The sequence below is a fragment of the Malaclemys terrapin genome, chromosome 3 (assembly GCF_027887155.1).
Source record: "Malaclemys terrapin pileata isolate rMalTer1 chromosome 3, rMalTer1.hap1, whole genome shotgun sequence".
Classification (NCBI taxonomy): Eukaryota; Metazoa; Chordata; order Testudines; family Emydidae; genus Malaclemys; species Malaclemys terrapin.
The window spans coordinates 139,567,695-139,586,427 of NC_071507.1; the positions used below are offsets into that span (position 1 = coordinate 139,567,695).

The 18,733-nt window shown below is 40.2% G+C and overlaps 1 protein-coding gene across 2 annotated transcripts in view; it reads left to right on the forward strand.

Annotated features, from left to right (window-relative positions):
- The window catches only part of BACH2 (BTB domain and CNC homolog 2), a 255,426-nt gene that overhangs the window by 138,526 nt on the left and 98,167 nt on the right, over positions 1-18,733 (forward strand). For both annotated transcript variants that reach the window (XM_054023809.1, XM_054023810.1), the window contains one exon: positions 8,369-8,518. The gene's annotated coding sequence lies outside the window, so the exon portion shown is untranslated. The remainder of the gene's footprint in view (positions 1-8,368; positions 8,519-18,733) is intronic.

The following is an 18,733-nucleotide window of genomic DNA, read 5'->3' on the forward strand; positions in this document are numbered from 1 at the left end:
GCTTGAGACCATGTGGAAAACTGTCAACATGATTTCTCTTCCCTCTAGGCAGCACTGCAACTTGTAGCTGCCGAACTGTTTCTCATGTTCCTGTTTGGGCTTGTTCAGCAGGCCGACCTTTCCCCTGGATAAGCCAGCCTGCTACGCATCCAGCATCTTCATCCTTTGGTGGTTTGCACATCCAGTGAGGCGTGGCTATCTTCTTCTGGATTAGGCCTGTAAACCCATTTTCTGTTTTATCCATTCCTCTCTATGGCAGAAACGATTTATGAACACAGTGCTGCTTGGGCATTTTCTGTTTTGAAAATCTTTCTCAGTTCTTCTTGGAAGAAGTTTATTATTGGCTTTATGTGGAGCAAAAATATCCATCTGCACATGGCATTTTTATAGCAGTTTGTGGGAGTTTCAGCCACGCATTTCCCAGTAAAGTCGGTGGCAACCAATGCTAAAACCTCACACAATTCTTTGAACATTCAGGAAACAACATACAGGCAGTGCTACAGACACAAAATACACAGTACAGTAAACCCGATCTCAGCTCAAAACTAATTATCTGTTTATAAAAATTCCCCTGCTTGCCGTTTTGCCGTTAGAATCTGGCCTGTAAGATTTATGACTTTGGCTGAAATGAAGTACCATTTCCTTTTTCTCAGCATTAGTGTGCATGGCCTTATTGGCTTTTCTTTTTAAGTTCACACAACAGAGAATTATTTTTGAGCCCCTTTCCTCTCATGATTCTACTTTTCATTGCAACAGAATGAAAAATAACCCACAAACTGACTTCTTAATTTTTTTAAACTTCCCCAGCTTAATTTGAGAGTAAAGACAGAGAAATGAAAAAGCAGTCCTTTCATACATGGAACGGCACTACCGTACCTAGTGACCCATAGTCTCCAGAGAGCATTCTGGAAAATGATTGAAGACTTTTGGCGTGATTCTGAATTTGCATCTATTTTTACACATGGATAACTCCGTTGACTTCAGGTAGAATTACTCTTGATTAGCACTGAACTAAATGAAATCAGAATCCAGCCCATTGGGCAAAATCTACTCTTTAGTTACATCCATTGCAACCAATTGACATTACTGGCTTTGCAGTAAAGAAAGGAGCAGCATTTGGATGATAACAGAAATGATGACCTGAACTGGCATGATTAACAGATGAGTCAAGCAATATAAAAATATTATCTTTTGGTCTCCTGTAGTATCTATCTAATTAAACTGCATTTATCACCGTAATTGTTTGGGACCTAGAGTATCTCTGTACTATAATTTGCTGCACATCTATTTCCTTAGGTGTATTCCTAAACTAAAACATAATCTTAACAATGCTATAGTCGGATGTGAGCGGGGGGCAGAATTTCACTTCAGATAAAATATTGCAAAATTTTACAACTTTTTGTTTCAATCTGTTTTTCCCTTAATTTTACCTGCCCTAATTTTAAGTACATCTGTAGGCATTCCACTGATAAGTTAATGAAAGTTGTGTTCAGCTAATTGTGTAACTTTTTTGGATTCGCAAATGTTTATCTGACTTGGAAACTATCAGATTTCAGCCAAATTTGAAATTATCTGAAATTCAGCTTTGCTTTAGTTATAAACTGCTGGGCCACAGCCATGTTTCCTGCTTGTGTTTAAACAGTTATTTTTGTAGTCGAATTAGGGCTTTATAGAAGATTGACAGAAATGTCCTAAGTATCAGGGGGTAGCCGTGTTAGTCTGTAGCCACAAAAACAACGAGTTCAATGGCACCTTAAAGACTAACAGATTTATTTGGGCATAAGCTTTCGTGGGTAAAAAACCTCTTTCCTTCAGATGCTGAAGAAGTGAGGGTTTTTACCCACAAAAGCTTATGCTCAAATAAATCCGTTAGTCTTTAAGGTGCCACCGGACTCCTAGAAATGTCCTAGAAAACCCTTTTTAAAAACAAAACATGGACATGGTTAATACTTATACTTACCTTTTTAGGTTTTTCATCTTCTATGGCATTTACCATGCCTCTTTCATGGGTTAAAGTTTATTGGGGAAAGTTATATTGGCTTCTTGAGTGGTCCACTCCTTTTTGGGACTGTTTATTTTTTGTAGAGGACTTTAAAAGAAATAGTTGTAAATGATCAGTTAGATTATGACAAACATTGAAAATGTTCAACCTGCAATAGGACTTCAAGTAAATCCATGTGGTCTGCATGTGTCATGGAATGAATCCCAAAGCATAAAGCCCAGTGGGCTGTCATTTAGCAATGGCATGAAAAGTGTAGAGTCCTAATTGAAGAAATTGAAAACACTGTCAAATCCCACATCAGACCTGGGACTCCAGTTTTGGTAACAAGATTCTGTGGTAATTTTAGTGATTTCAGTCTAGTCTCCAATCCATCTTACTTTGGCATGTTAGCATTTTCATTAACTGAACTCTCTAGCCCTTCTGGAGAAATATATCACACAACTGAATCGTTTGTCAAATGTAACATGCTTTTCTGTTTATCATTTGGAGGGGTTACTTATGGGATATATTAATTCCCTTTTCAATCTAGTAATTACTCCTCTTGTAGATCATGCTGCTGAGGGGATGTAGTGTTACAATGGAAGTGTTTGTTTTATTTCAAATATATTCCTACATTAAAATATTCCAAGTTATATATAAAGTCTTACAAGTTTTGAGCCATGTTCACCAAAGGTAAATCCCACCTCTCTTGCCCTGTCTGGCTGGTGTATCCCGGGAGGAATTTACTCCAGAAGAGGACAGATGGTGGAAAACCTGCTTCCCTGCCTTAGAATTTTCCACTTGGGACTGCTGTGTGCTGTTGAACACAGTTCCGTCTGAAGAATCCACTTAGCTGACCTGATGCTAAACACAGTTTAGCAGTCCGTGTAGACCAGGACCAATTGTGTTTCAGCATCAGGTCAGCTGACAACTGTTCTGAGCAGTTTAATCATGGTTAGATGGTTAGCTGGACTGGTTCTAAAACACAATTTGCCCTGGTCTGCACCGACAGCTAATCATGACTGGCATCATCTTTACTAACTCGATCGTTCGTAACAGTTGTCCAGATAGGGTAACATTGTGCAGTGTGGAACAGGCCTGAGTGTGGGGAGCTTTAATCTGTGGTCAGTGCTCCCTGCCAGTTGAGGCTGTTGAGGGGATGCACTGAATCAGTGCATCTCCTGGCTGACCTGCAAATGCTGTCTGCCCAAGCCCCTTGCATGTCCTACCTGCTGGAGAGGAAGTTGCAGGCATTCTCTGATCTTGAAAGCTCCCACCATTCATACTTTCAGCCAGGGGTTCCCTCTTCCAGGTACTAGTATCCACAAAATGTAAGTTCTGGTTGAATTTGTCCCTTTGAATCTAAATATAATTAGAATCTAGTAGATTGTTATATGTACATGAAAAATTTTTAGCCAAAAAAAAAAAGTAAGATTATTTATCTGCTCTGAAATGGAAAGCGATCTCAGATTTCCCTACAGGTTTCAGGGTGGGATATGAACTTGCTAGAAATGAGAATAGTTAATTTTTGGAACACTTTACCAAGGGTAGTGCCAGATTTTCTTCCATCCCTGGATACTGTTAAATCAAGATTGGAAATTTTTCTAAAACATATGCTCTAGGAATTATTTTGGGGAAGTCTTATGGCCTGCGTTATACAGGATGTCAAACTAGATGATCACAACGGTCCCTTCTGGTCTTGGAATCTGTGATTAAAACCACCGCTGTTACAAATGTCTTCTGAGCCCCAAATAATCCTTTCAGCAGTTAAAAACTTTTTAAAGAAAAGTTACAATAAAGCCATTTCAACCAAAAAGAAATATTCTGCACTTTTCCTCAAAAGGCGCATAGAATATGTTAACAATGTTTTCTTATGTCTATACAGCACTTAACAGATTGGGGCCCCAATCTCAACGGAGACAACTAGATGCTAGCGCTATAAGTATGAAATAATATCAATTGAAACACAGACCTTTAGAAACCTTTGCTTTTCTTCACACCTCTGTGATCATTGCTGCCCCTCCTGGCCCAGTCTTTGGTCTCTTCCCTCTGCCAAGCCTTTCACCTAACCATGCCTATAAGAAACTTGTTGATACCGTCGACGTGGATTTACTTGTCTTGCTTAGATATTATATTTATATGTAAACACAACTGTATATTTATTGCTGTACTTCCCTCTGTACATACTCACTGGTATGTCTAGAAGCCACTCTAATTATGGGCAAACTAGGCAGCTGCTTACCCTGAGCAGCTAAGCCAAACCTGAACAGCGCTATGATCGCATGTGGCACATCACAACACCATGATCACACAGATATGGCCTTGTTGCCTGTCTGTCTTGAATGAGTAGCGCTGCAATCTCCTGGCACTTGGCCCACCCCACCTTTACCATAACTACCAAACCATCAGAAGGCTCAACAGCCGCCCCCCTTGAATGTTCAATGTATCACCCCCCTCAGTTGAGAACCCCACCTGAGGGGAGAGCACACTGAAGTTTTGCCTAGGGTGGCAGAATGTCTTGAGCAGTCAGTCTGTCTTCAGTCTGAGCAGATTGGGACAAGGATCACACTGGCGCCTATGTTTGGAAAAGTGTCTAGCAAACTAGCTATAGCAAACTATACTACCAGAGTATAATACAGGAGTGGGCAAACTATGGTAGCATCCAGCCTATCAGACCTTTTAATCCAGCCCTCGAGCTCCCGCTGGGGAGCAGGGTCAGGGGCTTGCCCCGCTCCGTGGGTACCATGGCTCAGCGAGTCTCCTGGAAGCAGCGGCATGTCTCCCCTCCGGTTCCTATGCGTAGGGGCAGCCAGGGGGTTACGCACGCTGCCCCCACCCCAAGCGCCGCCCCCTGTAGCTCCCTTGAACCGCGGCCAATGGGAGCTGGAGAGGCGGCACCTGCGGACAGGACAGCACACAGAGCCACCTGGCCACACTTCTGTGTAGGAGCCGGAGCGGGGACATGCCACTGCTTCCAAGAGCTACTTGAGGTAAGCGCTGCCCGGAGCCTGCACCCTTGACCCCCGCCCCAGCCCTGATCCTCTTCCTGCCCTCCAAACCCCTCGAACCCAGCCCGGAGCACCCTCCTGCACCCCAAACCCCTGATTCCTAGCCCCACCCGAGAGACCACACCCCAACCCCCAATTTCATGAGCATTCATAGCCCACCATACAATTTCCATACCCAGATGTGGCCCTTGGGATAAAACGTTTGCCCACCCCTTGTATAATACAATATATTGAAAGTCTACCCCAGAAATAAATCTTTTTAAAACACCATTTTAATCTGATGCTTTATCCTGCCAGCTGAGGTGTATGGTGTGTTATTTTACTGTCAGACTCCTGTGTTCAAAACAGTTTGAGTCAGGCTCCAAAACTCATGAGATTGTCTTAAAAAAATTTTTTTTTCAGTAATAAATTTTAGGGTTTTTTTCATTTGCTTTCTGAGCCTGTAAAATACACCCAGGTCGTACATTCAAGCTTTCCTCTGCACCTATGAGAACCAGAAACTTTGTTTTTAATGAAAGCTGAGATTCTCTTGCACACTCATGACTCTAGGACCTGGGTCTTTAGGAAAAGCTACAAATACTATCAGAATTGGCAACACTGCCCAATCTTGTAATTGGATCCCTACAGGAATCAGGGACTGCCCATGCAGATCTGATTGCAGAATTGAGGCCACTTGGTAAGACCCCTGGAGGCCTGGACTGAATCCTCCTCTGTGTGTGGTACAGCACTGCACACCCTGATTTAACTCAGGAAATAACAAAAAATGAGTGGAAACTTTTATTCACTAGATCATTTTTGGTCCTGGCTATTCATTTCATGTATGCTCTGCTTTTTCATCTTTTATGTTTGAGTTTTGTGTTTTAGGGAAAACTAATCATTCCCTACTTACACAAAGAAAACTCCTATATAAAATGGAAACGCAACAGAATATATATTGAACAAAGAGTAGTGTAGGCACTTAGGTTTCGTTCTACCCTGGTCTGACCCCTGGGCAGAGAGATTCCTGCTTTCATGTTGTAGATCATGTGTAAAACCTGATGCTTTCTGGCTCACCCCATGTAATGTAAGGCTATCATCAGAGAGAAACAGAGTGAGACGTTTGCAGAAGGGAATGAAATGTTTGGGATGTGGTCTCATGCTTTTTACAGCAGTGAGCATCAATCACACCTTCCAAGAACAGGGCAGCACTGAAAATCTACTCTTTTTTTTCCTTTTCCCCTTCTCTCCCTCCATCTCCCCTTCCTGCTCTCCCAACATTCCCATAGCAAGTGTAATTTTAGTGTGAAAGTGTCATTTGCCCTTGAAAAAGCAGAGACCTCCATTAAGTTTTCTAGCTTTATTGCTTCTTGCCCTGAGATAAGTTTCTTTTTTGTTTTACAAATGATTGATTTGTGATTTGATAGTTAATATTTGTATTATATTTCCATAGTTTGAGTCCATTTGTGATGACAGAGATTTCCCCCTCTTCCCCTGCTTCCCTACTCTGTCAAGTTGTCCTCCCTACAATGAAATTAGAGGAAATGTTTATAAATTAGAAATAAATTTTATTTTTACCCTTTTCTAGAATATAGAAATATATATCAACCTTTACATGTACCTATTTGCCATTCTTACCCCCACCGAGTGTTCAAAAATAGCAGGTCTGAGCATCCACTGACAAATCATCCAGTAAGTCACTATCCAGAAGATTTAGCCTACTTCCCATGAGCACTTGAAGTGTGTACAAGGTTTGCGTTTGTGGTGTTCAGTATTTTTCAAATTTTGAGTTTCTAAAAATAATTACTCAATTTTTGTCCAACTCTGACAAATTTTCATTGATTTTTGAGACCAGTTTAGAGAGCTGGTCAATTTTTTTTCCAAATTTCTGACTCCTAGATTAAAAAAAACCTTCATGTAAAATTGTTTTCTTGTCTTTTTATTTGATTGTTTGTTGTTTTTAATAGCTCTAGTTTGGGGTGCGTACCCGTGCTACCAATGGTGAATGATAAGAACAAGCCCCCAAACCTCTTATTATCCTGTTGAGGTCCCCTTCAAACCAGTAGCAAGTCTTGTGGATTTTCACTTGTATGCCCTCCACAACTTTATTCATGCAGTTGTATTTATGGGCAGATGGGATGGAGACAGTTGAAGTCTCTAGTTGTAGAACATAAGATGAGGATTTGGAGAAAAGCTAGTCGCTTTTTCAAATTTCTAATTATGATGAGCTTTCCAAATTTGAAATTTCAAAATTAGATTTTTTTTAAGTGAATTGTCCCTCCCCCTGTTTTTTCAGCCCGTTCTACTTCAGAGAAAGCTCCCCCTTCAGAGTCCATTCACATGTCCTGTATGGGTAAATCCTGCTTACTCCACTGTGGAGCACAGTGTGGGGTGGGGTTTGGGGAGGCAGTGCAAGCTATGTTCACTCTACTCACCACAGGATCCAGCTCCATGAGCGTTCCCTGCACACAGCTGTGCATCTGCTTACGTGTGGCAATTGATCAACCTTTACATGTACCTATTTGCCATTCTTACCCCCACCTAGTGGAGGAGCCAATGATATAGTGGCTACCCTAGCTATAAAGTTGGTGTAGTGGGCACAGAGGTGCTTATGGGAAGGATTCCTTCTTCCTCCCATCCTAATTGTTTGGCTTGGTCTCTAAGGCCAAGATATGGGCTGTAGTTCTTGTTCATTTTACTCTGTGTGTCCATCTGTGTTCTCAGAAAGCAATGCTGCATTGGTTTACATTCCATTCACATTCATAAAGATCAAAATCTGTAGAAATGAGTAAGCCCCATGCTCATCAGTGAAAGTTTTCTATTTCCACCTGCCAAGTAGATTTGTCAAAGCCTCTCCTATAAAATCACTTTTTGTTGCATAGTACAGATAATAATTATTATTTTTGGCCATACTCCTTGATCAACCTTAACATTTAGTGTCTCAGATGAAAAGGAATAAATTAATAATTTAACTTTCCCTCCTTGAAGCCTTCTAGAATAATGCTTAAACAAAGGAACAAACTTCAGACAGCAGTTTAAAAATCCCTGATGAAATCCAAGCTAAATTTTGGCAAACTTCAATATTAACAGTTATTTAAATCCTCCATGATCTGCATATTATAAAGATTATTTTTAAAATGCTCCTGCATGTGTGATATGCACAGATCTCTCATTAGATATAAAACTGATCTCTCAGCAGAATCACAGAAGATGTCAATATCAGTCACTGTATACTTTGTAACTCTCCTTGTGCTTATAAGGACAGAGGGAAAGTTTGTTGATTTTGCAAATGGCCTTACTCCCATCACCAAGATTGCAGAAAACGAATTAATTATTTGCCAAAAGTAACATCTAATGTAAATTTGATGTCTGAATTTTAATGATTGTCTTCATTTTGTTTTAGGTTTATATCAACTGAGCTGCCAGAAATTTGCCTCATAAAGCTTTGGTGGTCCACATCTTAATGGATTGCTGTAGCCTCTTAATTTCTCCATTCATCCAGTTCCCAGCATCGTGAGAAGATTAGCCAGCACAGAACCTAGAAAAATTACATGTAAGTCTTGATTTGAACTCCTCTTCCATAAAAAAGTGTAAAAAGAATGAAAATGTTTCAGACAAAAAAGCAAATAAGTACCATCTTTTAAATGTCATAAAACATTAGGTTGTGAATAGTTGGGGATGAAGTTCTATGACTGGCTTTGTAAACTGAACTGTGACTGTAATTTTATCATTTTGAAGGATTTCTAAGTTTTCTGCTTCCATCGTTGACCTTTGCAAAAAGTGCTTTAAAATAGCTTACATATTTGTCTAAAAAGTGTGCCTAGGTTTTTGCCACTTCAGGATAACTTCATTTGTGTGTGTGTTTTAATTGTTCTTATCTCAGTGTTTCAATCCTGCATATACATGCTCTCCCAAAGCACCTCAGAGGCTGGTTCAGATGGAGTCTTTGCATGGTAATATTGTGGGTGTTCCCTAGCTTCTGCATAGTGGAACCACAGTTCTCCCTCCCATGCTGTGCTCTCCCTCTTTCTTGCCTTCTGTTCTCCTTGTTTTATTGGAGGGTGCTAACACAGTACCTTTTATAGCTTAAGCCTCTTCTTAGCTCTATTACAGCTATCCCTTCTCCTCACTTACTCAGCCCCTTCCATGTGAGGATCTCACTGGGGCACAGACTACTAGGCACATACGACTAAGTGGCTTGCCATAGATTAGGTTTTTCTATAGTACCTAACACAGAAGATCATACAACAAGTCAGTCGCAGAATTGGGCAGGAATAGAACCCAGGAGCCCTGAATCCCAGTCCCTCCTCTAATTGCTGGACCATACTCCTTCCCTTGCTTCATGCTCATGATGTAACAACGGTAGAAGTTGTACATTAGCAATGAGCATGCACACAGAGAATATAATTGTGTTATTTACTGTTGATTGCTGTAGATGGTGTAATGAGGCGGACAAACCCCCACTGGACCTGGTCAAGAAGGGATCAGTGTTCTGCCCTGGAGATAGGGGCTGAAACTCTACAAGGAAGGCTCCCCAGGTGGAGGAAGTGGGCTGTGGAGTGCTGCTTCCCTGACCCAGGAGGCAGTGTATAAAGTGTGGGCGGAGTGGTCCCAAGGGTGGAACCCTAGGAGCAGCCGTGCTTGGGAGAAGGCTGGAGTTGAATTTTATCCTGTTAATTTCTTTGTTGATAAAACCAAACGTTGGGGTGGGGGGGGGTGTTTTGTTTTTTGCTAGTACTTTAGTGCAATTGCTAGTACTTTAGTGCAATTTGAGGAAAGGCACGCACCTGCCCACAGAGACAAATTTGTGCATCTGATCTTTGTATTTTTTACCAATGACCCACATCAATTATGCATTAGAATCTTGTATTAATGAACAAAAAGGGGAAAGGAAGAACTCTAATGGCTAATAAAATACATTGTCCACTTTAGTAATCAACTGAAGACATTTTGGGGTCTTTCATACCTGTTAAGATGCTCCCCACTTTTGCTCATCCTCATTTTTGGGAACAACAATGCAGCTCCTGGATCCTGCATTGCTTATGATCCACATCCTCTCTGTACAAACATGTGACAACTAGCAGCTGGTCAAATAACTCTACCAGAAAAACCTTAAGGGAATCCATGGAATGAAAACTCATACTGGCCTACGGTCTGGGACTTGCTGTAGTCTGTATAAGGACATCTGCCATCCTCGCTTCTCGTGTCCCCATCAGGAGACTTTAAATCTTATTCTGTTCTTGGCAGTATTCATGTTATGGCATTGAATGTTTCAACATACTAGGTATAAAGTAAGCTAAAGACACGGGTATGAATTTTATCATAATCATGTGGGAGAGGGGGATATCTGGAAAAAATCAAAGTAAAAGCAGGCACATTTATTTCTCCTAAGGGGCCAAGAGTATAGTATAGTTTTAATAAAAACAGGCTTTCATAGGAGTCATTGGAACCAGGAAAAACTGAAAATTAACCTGCTTATGTTGGTGAAAAGCGTAAATACAGCTGAATGCTTTCCTGTGGCAGCACTCTTAAAAAAACTATCCATTGTCAAAAGAACATTTTCACATATGCAACTATTATTGTAAAAAGAAGTGTGGGAGGTGAGTTGGTATGTAGACACATAATACATGTTTGTCAGTGTATCCCAAGATCTAGAAGGAGAGCTGTTGGTTAAAATAAATGATTGTACAAAAACTATCACAGAATTGGGCTGAAAGAGTTGGTAAATAGAGCTCTAAGTAAATCACAGAATTCTAGCCCAGGCTGGTAGTGAGTGAAAGTCATTGTCATCATCAGAGAAATGCTGAGTGGCCTGTGTGACATGAGGTGGTGACTTTTGTTCATTTTCTAGTGGATGCAAACTACTTACAGACTTTCGCAATTCTTTCATGAGTCTTGCAATATTTGGTGTTTTTCATAAAGCCCCCATACCTGGAGTCATGTGACTGTGAGCATCTCAGCTTTCATTTTTTTTTTTTTTTAAAGTACGTTTCTAGCCCTTATGGCTGCAGAAATAAAAGCTTGGAAACTTGCACACTGGAGGCTTAAAAGCCAGAAGGCAAATGGAAAGAACGCAGATTTTGTTATTTCTAAATTTCTCGTGACTTTTGGGGCCTTCCTCATGATTGTTGAATGCTTATGGTTAGCAATACTGCAAATCCATGACAGAGAAACTAACTTAAAAATGACACCTGAAGTGATCGATTTAAAAGAGCAGTCAGGAGCTGAATGGACATAACTGAAAAACTTTTTCATCCCCTGGTCATAGTTGAGGTACACAGGAATGCTTATAACGCTGCTGCCTGTTCCGTGGTTAATCAGTATTCTCCATTCAGACAGTGTAGCAGTGTTGGAGCACTAACTTAACGTGAAAAATAGGACATGGATTTGAAAAGTGTTGTAAAATCCTTTTATATTTTTTTTCTTGCCAACAATGTGCTCATGACCATGCAAAACTTGGAAGAAGACACAGGCCCTGTCCCTAGGAGTATGGCTAATTGCAATGTCATAAAGCAGCTGGTTACTCAAACCTGCATCTGGATCCACACTAGTAGATTCTGATGCAGAGTCAAAGTTTTAGTTGATTGATTAATGTTACACCATTGTCACAAACCTACATACAATGATGGAGTAGGGAGGTTGGGAAGGGCTGTTTTCATCCCTAAACAGCTCATACTTTGTTTCATTGCGCTATCTGATGGCACAAAACAAATGTGTAACATAAAAGGGCTTTGATCAGATGCTGCTGGAATTGCAATGTTAGGATGTGGCTACACAGCTGTCCTGTTGACATCACCATGGAACTATGCTGCATTCTGAACTGCATTTTAAATGCTAAGTTTACATTTTTTTGTTTTGATTTTTCATTATTTCTTTTTAAAAGAAGCAAAAATAACATACCAATCAATGGCATACTGAGGAATAATGGACTGCCTGAATTTATACTACTTATGCAAATTCTTGTCTTGACAGTTCAGTAAGACTCTTAAAAGCGTTGAGCTAAACAAAATCAAATAGAAACTCATTTCTATAATATGTAGGTAATAAGAGGTCTCTTAAATAAAGTATTTTTTTAATCTAATTTTTAGGTTTCTAAAACCTGCCCATCAGCAATCTGTGGGCAGATGTAAATTAATTTTAAAATGTGAAGTGCGCCATTTGATGACTAAATGTCTGTCACACGCCTACCATCACCCAAATAATGAGAAAACAGATAGGCTTTATTGTCTGTCTACAGGTCAAAAAACACATGCTTCGTTGGACCAACAGGGAAATCAAATTTCCAAAGGTGACAACTCAACCATTGGAACACCTGGGTGGTAGACATTCATATCCCCTCTGTACTGTTACCAAGAGCAGTCCAGCTGATCTCAACTGTCATGATAGTAGGTAAGAAGAGATGTGGTCTTTGTGCCACTGAGCATCAGGGACCAGATTCTAATTTCAGATGTGCCACATATACCATATTTCATGGGGAAAAAATCCTCTCCTTCAGTGCTTGTATTTTACATGACTGTAGAACTATTATATTCACATCAGGCCAGGGGCTTCAGAGCACCATTTAAAGTGTGTGGAGGAGAGAGATGAGGGGCAGACATAGATTTGAAGCCCTTGTCCCCCACCTGATCATCCTCTTCCCCTCTCAGGCACCATTCCCTTCCAGAAGCCCTTGCCTCCTCACCCCCTCCTTACTTTACCTCTCCCTGGTGGTAAGTCTCACCTTTGGGTGACGGGTTTGACTGTTTCCCAGTGCTGAGAGGAGCTGCTCCAGTTTTGGCAGCTGGCAGGTGAGGGGAACCCGGGTGTCAGCCATGGTGCGCTCCTAGCCATAATGTGTGCGGACACTAGCTACAAGATCACTGCTCATGCATGCAGCAAAAAAACCTGGGCAAATTGCATCTCTTTACCAGCAAGAGAGTAGAAAAAACGTCCAAGCTGGTCAAAAACCAGCCAGGTGGCAACGCTATTTTCCACCTACATGCTTAAAAGTGGTCAGGCCATGGACTGGGTGGGCCTCCCTCCCCAAATTCCTCCCCCCCCCCCCCCCCATCCTCCCAGCTCCACAGCCTATGCATCAGGCTCACTTCTTCAAAGTGCACATCTGACTTTCATGTAAGTAACACTCAGTGTGTGAATGAGAGCTAGGGGTTTGTGCACTTACATAGCTGTGCATACATGTAACCCCAATTGGGGCACACATCTCAGGTGTTGTCCATGCACAAATCAGGCACTCACTCAAGTGTTCATGCACTTCTGAAAATTTGGGCCTTCATATGTGGAGAAGATGGCCACATATTCATGCACACTTACTTTCACATGAATGGGCAGCCTTGTCTGAAGGAGAGTACTGTACTCTCTCTCTCTCTCCGTTTTATACTGTTGCCTATCACTGTAGTATCTGAACACCTTCCACATAAAATCATTAGGAAAGTCCCTGGAGTCCCTGGTATATCTGCCTTTTTGGGGTCAAAACTCTGCTGGGGGGTAAGGTTTTATTTATTTATTTATTTATTTATTAGATTTTATTAACTTCCTTTTCGGGGATGGGGATGGTTTGGTAGAGGATTAAGGTTAGAAGCAGATGTCAGTGTTGAGAGCCCTTTTTAAAGTAGAAGGGCTTTTTCCGTTGCTTTTCCCTACAGCTTGTCTGTTACACAGCAGTGATACAGGAACCAGCATGCCACCAGGCCAGTCTGATAAAGCTGGAAATATTGGCTATACATTTGTTTTTGTTATTTTGAAAAATTAAATAAATTTGCTGCAAATATGTCTTATTCCATAATATAATCTGGAAAATATTAAGTGTATACCCACCAAGCAACAATTATACATTAAAGTATAAAGTACACATGCATCCATGTGTGAGAACATCTTCTAAAATAGGATGCGAAGAGGGAGTGAACCAAAAACCCCTGGTACAATGCTGGTTGAAACAGCTGAGAAAACATGGCAAGATAGTTGGAAGTAACAGCCATCTCCCTTTTCATTTGATGACTCTGTTAAAAGTAGTACTATGAATCCATTAAATTAAGGCAAATACCATTTGCACTCTTTCTAGAGGTAATTGCTAGGCTTGAGAAGAGCTGTGTTCCATATGATATGATACAATACGCCAAAATTGAATTATTTTGACACCTCTTCCCTGTCTGCCATTAATTAATGTTTGTGTCTCGCTTCCAAGGTGTGAAGTGCTGCATACGTGCGAAGTATCATTGATTTATTTACTTTCTATTCACGTGACGATGTTGTGACGAAGTTTTTCTTCTTAGTGTTGCAGGTGGCAGTCTGTGTGTCAGCCTGCCTGAGTCAGAGCTCTCACTTCAACCCTGGTAAAGCTTTTACCACAGGGACTCTGATAACTAGCATTTCCCCATAGGTAGGACAGTACCTTTGCCAGCTCTCCAGTGTCCCACAGAGTATCATACCTGCCAGTGCTTGTCATTTATTTTAAGAAAATACTGAAAGACGGTGACAGTGAAATCAACTTTCTCTAACCTAAACCAGTAAAAACTAAAATACATCTCACCACATAAAAGTTTTGTTTTCACTGCTGCTGAAATCCATCCCTCCCTTTTTGCAGCACAGTGTACAGTCATCTAGTGCCCGACTTGGGGGTGGTGTGGTTGAGACTCAGTGGCGTATGACCCACTTTTCATAATACTTAGATACCTGTGCTTTTACAACACACATCAGAAGTTCCTACGACATAAAAACACCAGAAAAGCATGTATCTGATTTCAACAGTATTGTGTAAACTGCGGTGTGTTCAGAGCAGCTGTCTGTGCATTAGGTTCCATGTTAATTACTAGAAGATGACAGGCAGTTTTGTGCAGTATGTTGTTAATGAGAAATCTTAGGTAGTCACATTTTCTGGAGTTGATGCTTTGTGTCTTAATATTATTTTGTTGAAATAATGGTTGCTAGCCTACTTGCACGTGTTTCCTGTTATGATTTGCAGAGAGTTCGGGCAAGAATATTGTAATTGATGCTTTAGTAGCCATAATACTTTGCATTTTCAAGAAGTGAGGTAGTTAATTAAAACAGACTGTCAGCTTTCATTCTCACATCCCCAGACCTCCTTTACTGATCCTCTTCTGCAGTCTGCTCTGAGTGGTCTATTTTATTTTATTTTATTTTATTTTATTTTATTTTATTTTTAAACAGATCGAATCAGTCAGTTTGGGTTAGTCCTGTGCAGGTTTTCACATGATAATTATGCTCATACTTGTATCAATTCAAAATGTGTGCAGAATAAACAGAAAAATGTCAGGTATGGAGAAGAATGGTGAATGGAACCAGTGTACTGCTAGGTTATGATTTGTGCCGTGTATGAAATTACAAAGTAATTTGCAAAGCAAGTTTAAGTAAAGTGGAATTTTTTAAGCATGATGAAATCATCCTTGACAGCAGGCGCTCTCGTTCTTCTAATACTACTATTATGAGTATAAAGGGATTTTTTTTTAAAATTACCACTTTCTAGAGTAAAATAATCAGGATAATTTCCCACTGATCAGCCCATCAGTAACCCCTTTATAAATCACTGGTTTGAAAAAGCTAGTAAAGGAAGTGTGCCTTTGTTATCCAATTGCATCCTTATTACTGACTTTAAAATTGGTCAGTGACTAGCCATCCTAAATTTGAGACATATTTGCCAGACAGTGAATAAGATCAAAGAATGGAAGATGCACTGAATGCATGAAAGCCCCATTTATGTCCTATTGCAGTTTATCTGCATTATAATCTGTGTCCTCGCAGTTAAAATAGCACAATGAAACCATAAATATAAACTGGAAAAATATGCAATAGATTTTTAGCTACTTTGCATCCCTTGTTAAGATGAGCCATCAGTACTGGGTTTTTTGCATCTGTATACTTGCGCTGTAGGTGTTGGAAGTGTGGGTGGCCAAGAAAAAGCAGTGGTTACAATAAGATTTTCCATTTATTGCCCTTTGTGTACAACTAAAAATAAGACTCATACGATTCAGAATCTGTAGAGCAAGCAGAATCATTCCGTTAGCTCTGATGACTGGCTTGCATGCAGCTTTGCCTCTGTCTGGTAAGTTCTACATTTGAGTACTTGTAAATGTGTCTTTGTTGAAATAAGAGAGAGAGAGAGAGAGAGACAAGTTACTTACTCTGTTAGTCTTCATGTAATACTCGATCAGCATTTTCTCATTCTAAAAAGCAAAGTATGACTGATAAGGGATGGTGATGAAAGGATTTTGGAAGCAGAATTGTCCTTGTATCTGAAAAAAGCAGCTGTGAGTGCTCATGGAGTTTTAAAATCAGCCATCCAAAACCACAATTGTATAACTTGAACTGTTGATCTATAACTTAATCTTTTTGATATAAATGCTCTTTGCCAGCCTTCTGAACAGCAAGTAAAGGAATGCTTAATATTGACCATTGGCATGTAAAACTCTTTTGTTTCCACTATAAGGTGATAGCATGGGTAACTGCTGACTTGGTAGCTTTTCCAGGTAACCACAGCTGGTAAAGGGTCTGCTAAATTAGTTAAAATTTACCTTTATTGAGCTGCTAAATCTACTGTGGTCACATTAATTAATAGCATGTCAGCTTGTGGCCAAGAAAAACGCAAAAGAGAAATGTTGGCATTTACAGGGAAATTCATAACTTTATGGACTCTTCTCTGGTGCTGTCCCCGTTTCACTCATTAAGTAGCTGTGGCATTTCCAAAGAATGAGTGTGTCTGTGCATTTTTAGCTTTTCAGTTTGATATGATTCTTGAAATGGGTGAGTAAAGATGCTCCTGAATGTTTGCCTCTTTATGAAGCCAGCTTCTCCTTCATAGCCTTTTCTCACTTAAGAAGCTATGTAACTCCAAGAAGTATAGAGGATGTGGTATAGTGCAAGCACTTAAAGCCACACACAGTTGTTCCATGGATTATTGATGCTCTCTGTGGTCGGGTGTGTGTGGGGGGGAGTTATTATGCAATATTAAATCCCATTAAATTAGCTCAGTGTAAACCCTCACCCTTCTCTTAGGAGCAGAACTGTGTGGTGTGTCATTATTACTCTACACTTACCTCCTCATCTCTGCCTTTTTATTTAAATGCATATTTCTGTTCTAGCATCTGTACGTATCCATTGTAGTACCGGCTGATATACAATACAAAAGGCAAGAGAGTTGATGCAGTAATCAAGGTTTTAAATACTTCAGGTGGGAATGGCCAAAACTTCAGGAGTAATTAGCTTCTGTAGTGGTGGTATTTTCTGCAGGGAATTACATTACATCTGTTATAATTATCTACATGTCTTAATCCTGTAGGTGACCAGAAGCTGACAAGCAGGGAAACATTTGTTGTCATTTTTGTTATGGATTCTCCCTATTTGATACAGATGTAGAAATATTTTCTTTCTGCTGCTAAGCCTGGTATGGATGAGGTCATATCTAATTGCTTTGAAGAAAATGCCAGGAAAGTCTGTATCATATGCTGAGAACTCTCTCACTTGATTCAGTGCTTTCTGATGAGCATGATACAATATTTACTTTTCTGTGGATATTGCCCAGATGACATTTTTAGTAATGGCAGGTAGGATGCATTGTACAAGAGTCAGGAAACACTGTAGTTGTCTTCATTTTTTTTTAAATGTAATAATACTGTATTTTCTCCTAGGAAGTAGGAAGGATCCTTTCTAGTTTTACCACTTCCCTGTTTAATCTGCCCACACTTTGTTGTATAGACTGTCCAAACTGAACAGTCGCAGGTGAAGGAGTTGAATTGAAATTACTGTCAGAGAATGTAGTAGAGTTCTTCTGTTGAAGGTCAGTAACCTGTTAGGACAGGGGTAGACAACCAATGGCACGTGTGCTGAAGGCGGCACGCGAGCTGATTTTCAGCGGCACTCACACTGCCTGCGTCCTGGCCACTGGTCCGGGGGGCTTTGCATTTTAATTTAATTTTCAATGAAGCTTCTTAAACATTTTAAAAACTTTATTTACTTTACATACAACAATAGTTTAGTTATATATTATAGACTTAGAGAAAGAGACCTTCTAAAAACATTAAAATGTATTACTGGCACATGAAACCTTAAATTAGAGTGAATAAATGAAGACTCGGCACACCACGTCTGAAAGGTTGCCGACCCCTGTGTTAGGATGTACTGCAGGTAATCTACATCCGGAAATCAGCAAGATTCGCTATTAAATCTCCCTTTCCTTCCCATGGCAAACACACCTGCAATCAGGAACTTTTACCAGCAGAATTTTTCATAAAATCATTACATTTGTGCTTCAGTTCCCGGCATGGCAAGCCAAGCTGAAATGCCCAAGAATGATCTTCTAGCACACAAAGATTTACTTAATATAACCACCCCTGCCTGTTGCACTTCGTCATGGACTGGAGCTGCTGTGAAAAGGTGCAAAAGGAGGTGGTGGCAGATCATACTGAGGCTGTGATGCCCCTCCCACACGTTCGTACGGAATGGTAAAGGCTTAGAAATGCTACTGAGTGATACAGTATGATCAGACTCCGACTTAACAGTTGATTATTAGTTCACACCTTTTATGTGCTGGAAGTATAGAATTGGTCAGTCATGTGCTCATTATTATATTGAATAATAGAAAACATTAGCAATGGAGATTTACTATAATGATGTATCTCTGCTCTGTTGGTTTCACGTTTAAAGCATTCAGTTAAGGAATGCTTTAGAGGTTATTGCTAATAGATGAATCTTCAGGAAAATTGGAATTTTCAAATAAGATTGACATTTGGAGTGAGAAATATAAATCTAATGAGAGTAT